This window comes from Myodes glareolus, chromosome 1 (assembly GCF_982192425.1).
Source record: "Myodes glareolus chromosome 1, mMyoGla1.1, whole genome shotgun sequence".
Classification (NCBI taxonomy): domain Eukaryota; kingdom Metazoa; phylum Chordata; class Mammalia; order Rodentia; family Cricetidae; genus Myodes; species Myodes glareolus.
The window spans coordinates 10,245,213-10,252,570 of record NC_142026.1 but is presented as its reverse complement, the minus strand read 5'-3'; positions in this window follow the sequence as shown (position 1 = coordinate 10,252,570).

Sequence of the window (7,358 nt, the reverse complement as noted above, 5' to 3'; positions counted from 1 at the left end):
AGCCAACAAATCCCAAAGAAAATAACACACAAGACTCCATAAGATTATAAAACTGATTGGCCCCTAGCTCTGGCTACTTATTAGCTCTTATAACATACATTACCCCAGAATCCTTATCTACGTTAGCCATATGGCTTGGTACCTTTTTCAGCTGTCAGCTCACATGTTGCTTCTTTGGTGATCTGGACAGGAATGGAGGACTGCGCTTCCTCCTTCCTAACCTTCTCCTGTTCTCATTGCCCCACCTTTACTTCATGTCTGCTTGACCCTCCTATGCTTCCTGCCTGGCCAATCAGTGTTTTATTAAAATATATGATTGACAGAATACAGACAATTCTCCCACACCATTTCCCTTTTTTTTAAAAAAAAAAAAAAGGAAAAAGCCCATAGTCCATTTGTTGGGAATGTGGGAGTAGTATTTCAGGCTACTTCCTGCTGATTGGGGGTGCTGATAATCTTATGGGGAACTAAAGAAAGTTATCATCAAGTCCTGACCGGAGTATCCTGTGAAGCTTGATCACTGCAGGCAGCAATCCTGAATCAGTTCTGGATGTAGAACTCTGTATCCAGGCCATCTGTTCCTACTGGAGATTTCTCAGGTGGTCTTCCTTGATTGAACCTGATTTTTCTTAATTCAGAATGAATCCACAGTCTCTTAGTTCCTGTGGAAACAAAAGCACAATCTCTTCTCCAAAGTAGCATACCTTTTGACTTCAATTTTGAAGCCAAGGTATTTTCAAAATATCTATCTTGGATTAATTCAGCAGCATTTATAAGCAAATATATTTTAGCAGCTCTTGCTCCATCCTCAGCATTCAAACAATTCAAAGAGAGCATAATAGCATACAGTATTAAGATTCTCTGTGTATTTTCCATTTTTATTCGGCTTTATTTTAACTTCTATTTCTTTTATTTTTACTTTTACTTTTTGAGACAGATTCTCTGTATAGCTTTGTCCTGGAATAACTCTGTAGACCAGGCTGTTCTTGAACTCACAGAGATCCCACTGTCTCTGCCTCCCCAGTGCTGGGATTAAAGGCGTGTGCTACCACACCTTGAACTCACAGAGATCTGTCTGTCTCTGCCTCCCAGGCATTGGGATTAAAGGTGTGTGCTACCACACCTTAAAGTCACAGAGGTCAATCTACCTCTACTCCTTGAAGTCTCAGAGGTCAATTTATCTCTGCCTCCCAAGTGTTGGGATTAAAGGTGTATACCACCACACCCAACACTCTCTTTCTTTTTTTTCTTTAAGAACTTTAACTTTTATCCTGCATATATTTTTAACACACTGTAAACCATTTAGAGGTTTTCTTCCTCTTTGAATCTCTCTTTACTGTATATCTCTCTTTTTCTGACCACATGAGCCTTTAATTTACAAAGCAATACAAAGCCGTGGCTTTGACAGCTAGATCCAGCCCATTCCTTAGCTTTCCAGACTCATGGCAGAGGTACTGCTGGAACCATTTTTTTTTTTGCCACAATTCTGTGGCGTTTCAAGGGCCCTGTCAGCAAGCAAGCCGCAGCATTCTGCTCACAGATCACACTGAGTCGGACTGCCTGCCTGAAAGAGTCAGAGTTTGCCCTGGCAGGACGGCCCAGAAAGCCAGCATTTTAAAATAGCACAGCTTTTTTCCTGCTATGGCTGAAAACCGAAAAGCATGCGTTCAGCTTTTCATCAACACCATTTAAGTGTTTCGTGGCAGTATTTCTTAAAGGAGCTGCAAAGTTTTGCAGCTAAAGCTGAGTCAGGAAGCCTCTCTTAGATGAGAGCATTTGTTTGCCTCTAGCAAGAAGAGCAGACCCGAGAAAGTGCTGCTACCAACAAAACGTGCTTTACTCTATTCTTTCCCAAGCTTTCTCAGGCTTTCTGTGGATGCAGTTATCCACGTGGGTGCCATCTGTAGTGAGTCTTTAATTTGATAAGCAGTATAGGTAGAACTATAAAAAAAAATAAAAATGTTAAAAAACTAAAAATTTAATTAAATTAATTAATTTTTATTTGAACTTAAAAATATTGAGGCTCTTGTAAGTGCATTTCAATTTTTGAGACTGATACTGAGAGCCAGAGATTTTGATTTAATTATGAAATATTTCCCACAGACTTCCTTGCTAGGGGCATGGTCTCTAGCATGGGGCCACATGCAGGAGGTTTTGGAAATCTTAGGAAGTGAGATTGTTACCCTAAGAAGGGCTAGGTGATCCAGTTCAACTTCTAATCTTCCTACCTCAAACCTATTTATTTCTGAGGATAGGATCCCTAAATTCAGACATTCCTCCTGAGATGGACTCGGGATCTGGCCTGGATCTCCCATAGCTATCAGATTGACCCCCAGAAAACCGCTGATTTGATGCTAAACCTCATTTGCATGTTAAATGGCATACCCTTGAGTGCCATAAAAGTGGAAAGCTACCAGGAGGATGTCGAGGAAAATGCTAACAGGTAGCACCTGAGTCCAGGAACTCTACACCAATTCCAAGAAAAGATGGAGTAGTCACCCTCACAGGATTATTGTTCCTGACTCCTTTCCTTGCCATCTGTATTAGTGTTTAAACCTAACTAGCATTCTGTCTCTCTGTCTTAAAGTCTACCATGATATTTAGCCACACCAATTTCCATGTGTTTTGGATTTTTCTAATATATATATTTTCTCTTCTTTTACTCCAACCTGCTTTTACTTTTAAATTTGTCCATTTAAATGACACATAACTGGTTTTATTATTCATCCAATTTGATAAACTGTCTTTTAATTATAACCTTCTGCCTATCGACTTTTAATGTGATGACAAACCTAATTGGACTTAAACTACTAGTTTGCTATTTGTTTTCCATTTGTCTCCTGCTATTTGATCCTTTGCTCTCTACTCCTTTCTCTCTTAAACTGGAGGATAATTGATGAGATTTAGTATCTGTCCTTGGAAATAAATAGAATCAACAATGTCTTTTTTTTTTATCTGAACTCTAGTTCAGTTGAAAATGTCCTCATTCTGCCTTGTTAAGTATGACATAATTAAATATGATTTCCTTTGCGCAATTACTGTGAGAGTTAGATGAGATTTCCAGGTCTGCTAGCAATTGTGATTAAACAAATCTAGGTTCTGTTTCAGTGCATATCTTCCTCCACCACATTTTTTTATCATTAGCTTTTTTTCATTATTAGACTTCTGTTTTCTACTTATGAGACATTTTATATTGTCACTTATTTAAGTGAAATTATTGATAATTTTCTCTTCATTTGTGATACTTAATACTGATTGTCAAATTCACAACACCTAGAATGACCTAGGAGACAAATTTGCACACATACCTGCAGGGGCTCATCTTGACTGGGTTAACTGAGTTACAAAGAACAACGCTAAGAGTGGATGACAACCTTCCATGAACTAGAGACCTGGACTGAACAAAGAAGAAAAAAGCCAAGCAGAGCATCCACTGATTTCTTCTTTCCCACAGTGATGCAGGAGAATTGTTTGTATTCTGTCAATCATGTTTTAAATAAACACTGATTGTCCAGGCAGGAAGTATAGGTGGGTCAACCAGACAGGAAGTGGAGGTGGGGCAATGAGATCAGGAGTATTCTGGGAAGAAGGAAGCTCCCTCTGGATTCCTGCCCAGACCACCAAGAAGCAAGATCTATTCTGCCCAGCTGTGAAAGGTACCGAGTTGTGTGGCTAACATAGATGAGAATAAGTGGTTAATATAAGCTACAAGAGCTAATAAGAAGACTTAGTTAATGGGCCAATCAGTTTATAACCTAATGTAGACTCTGTGATTTTCTTTGGAGCTTGCCTGCTGTGGGATGCTGGGTAGGACAGAAACCCCAACAAGCCAGCCCTCCATGCTATACCACAGTCAATACAATGTCCAGCTGCTTCAAGTTCCTACAGCCTTGACTTTACTATCTTCAATGACTATAACACCAAACTAAGCAAAATTGAATACCTCTTTACTTAAGTTATGTTCTCCTGGGTATTTGATCATAGAAAAAATTGCTATTTGGGCTAATTTCTATGTATTAGTCATCACGTTTATGGTTTCAATATTTTTCTGTTTTGATACTAAGCTCTTTAGTTATACTTTCAATTTCCCATACTGATGTTCTAATTGCTTATTTCCCAACTAGTTCTTTTCAATAATTTTCACATTATTTACTAAGTTCTCTCTCTCTCTCTCTCTCTCTCTCTCTCTCTCTCTCTCTCTCTCTCTCTCTCCCTCTCTCTCTTTCTCCTTTTTCACTGTATTTGTGGTATATGCATGTGTGTTTGAAGATATGGGTGTGCATTGGAGGTCAAAAGTTAATACCGGGTATCTCCCTCTCTTGTTCTTCACCTTATTATTTAAATCAGTGGGTCTTCAAAGAACCTGCAACTTGCCATTTCCAATATTCTAAATGGCCTTGTAAATCCCCATGATCTTCGATTTCTATTCTCCATGCTGGAGTTGCAGAAGTGCTCTCTAGCACCCCGAGTTTATGTGGGTGCTGAAGTGTACAGCAAGCACTCAGTCACTAAGCCATCTCTTCAGTCCCAACTGTCCGTCTCTCAAAATACCTTCCACCATGTATTTGATTTTGCATTTATCATGGTAATTTTATTTCCCTTGACTGATAATTCTCATATGAAGATAACTTGTGGTTCTGTTCTATTAATGTATTTTTCTCCTGGACCATATTTCCTTATTTTGGTATACCAGAGCCTGGATTCTTTAATCTTTCTTTGGCAGATTCTTGAGTTTTGTTCTGCCAGCCAATCACATTACCAATAGGTTCTTTTGACCTTGTCAAAACCTTGTTTTAGGGTTTGGAATGAATGATTTATTTTAATTTTTCACTTAGTGTCAGAGTCTCTGTAACTTGGTAGGGCCAATGCCTAAAGTTCTTTTCCTGTGGAGATGATCAGCTGAAGAATTTCTCCTCAAGACTGTCTTTCACTTAGTCATTATTCCACTGAACTACCTGGAGCAGGTCACATCTGTGCACACATCAGAGGCCTGCCAAAGGCTTCAGGTGGTAAATGCAGATTTGTAGAGGTCTTGATTGTACTGCTCTCTCATTTCTGTTGCAACTTCTCTCCATTGCCAACTGCTTTTCAAGACCGAGATCCAGTGTGGATTCCTCAGGCAAGAAAGCTACAGCTCTCTGTAGGAGCTCTAATCACAGCACACCCCCCAACAAAGCAGCTTTCACTCAACAATCATTCTTTCAAGAAATGAATTCCTTCCAATGTCTTTCCTGCTCTTGGTCACTCTTCCAAATGGCTCTGTGTGTGCATACGTATATACATGTGCTTGCATTTTACAGTTATTTTAGTTAAAATATGCAATTACTCTTTGTAGGAATTGATTCAATGCTTGCTTTTCTGGAAATCAAAGTTACTTTGATCTTTTTTATTCCTAATTTTGCATGTATTTTTATTTTAGTTTGTGTGAACTATCAATATGATTCAAAACTGCATAACCCCATCATGCAATATTAGTATCTAGTTGGTCATTGAGAATATGCGACACAAAGTGTGAAATTAAACATCTACTTTTCTAGTCACATTTATAGAATTATCAACTTTAATTTTTAAAAGGTTGAGAATTTTATATGTGTACCCATTGAAGTAGAATACATATCTACTCCTAATTTTCCCCAATTCCTTTTATATCTCTCCTATAATTCTCCCTCCTTACTTCATGTTTTTTTTTTGATAAACCACGAAGTCCTGTGAGTTCATAATTTCATAAATGTAGGGTTGTCCCCTGGAGAGTGAGAAGTGCACCTGCATTCACATCCTCAATAGAGTGTTCTTTCTTCCCTGAGCACTGGTCTGCCACATTCTTCTCAGTGTGTGGTATGCCTGAAGATCGTCTACTCCATCTCTGTCAGTGTTTGTCTCGCCTGATATTGTGTAGTGGTGCGGGAGAATTGTCTGTATTCTGTCAATCATGTATTTTAATAAAACGCTGATTGGCCAGGCAGGAAGTATAGGTGGGTCAACCAGACAGCAAGTAGAGGCAGGGCAATGAGAATAGGATAAGGCTAGGGAGGGGGAAACTCCCTTAGCCACTCCTGCGCAGACCACTGGAGAGAAAACATGTAAGCTGCCCAGCTGGAAAAGGTACTGAGCCATTATGGCTAACATAGATAATGATAATGGATTAATATAAGTTACAAGAACTAATAATAAGCCTGACCTATTGGGCCAATCAGTTTATAATCTTATGGAGTCTTGTGTGTGATTTTCTTTGGGGTTTGCTGGCTGTGGAGTACTGGGTGGGACAGATACCCCAACAAGCCGACCCTCATGTTACAGTGTAGGTTCTGTGCAGTGATGGAGGAGGGTTATCTGTCTATTGTTACTTTCATTGGTTAATAAAGAGACTACCTTGGCGTTTTTGATAGGCCAGCCCTTAGGTGAATGGAGTAGACAGAACAGAATTGTGGGAGAAAGAAAGCAGAGGCAGGCATTCGCCATGACTCTCCTCTCCAAGACGGATGCCGGTTAGAATCCTCCCGGTAAGCCACCACCTCATGGTGCTACACAGATTATTAGAAATGGGTTAATCAAGATGTGAGAGTTAGCCAATAAGAGGCTGAAACCAATGAGCCAAGCAATGTTTAAAAGAATGCAGTTTCTATGTAATTATTTCGGGTAAAGCTAGCTAGTACTACATACTACAGTACAGATAACTCATACTACAGTACAGATAACTACAACTGCAGTAAGATCGTGATTGGGAAATCCATATCATGTTCTTATGATATTGCCTCAATGGACAATCTTTATGTATTCATTTTTGTAAGTAGTACAGCAAAAAAAGCCTTATATACATCAATAAATGCAGGCATATGTTCACCATGCTTAGAACACACAGCAGTACATCTGTGGAGGCTGGTAAAATGATTAGACCATACCACCATTACAAATAACTTTGCATCTACTACAATCATGAATACAATGAAGCAAACCAAGTAAGACAGTAGCTATGATGTGTAAGCCTAAAAATGTATGTTTTTTAAGAAATGTATTAAGGAGGGAAACATACAAATTAGGAATCAAATATGTTATTTACTTAGGGATCCAATTTATCTACGATAATCTATTCTAATATCCAAGATGTAATAAATCAATATCTTCTTAAAAACCCCACCCACTTTCCAAGAGACTAAGACCTAAGAGGAATTATACAACACACACATACACACACACATACACACACACACAGATAGACATGTAGATAGATGTACACTAGATATTCAATATAGATATACAGTAGATATTTATATATAGAGAGAAAACAAGATGAAGACACATGCAGAGACAACAGACTATGAGAATATAGAGCTTTTTGCTTATGTTCAATTATTAATGAA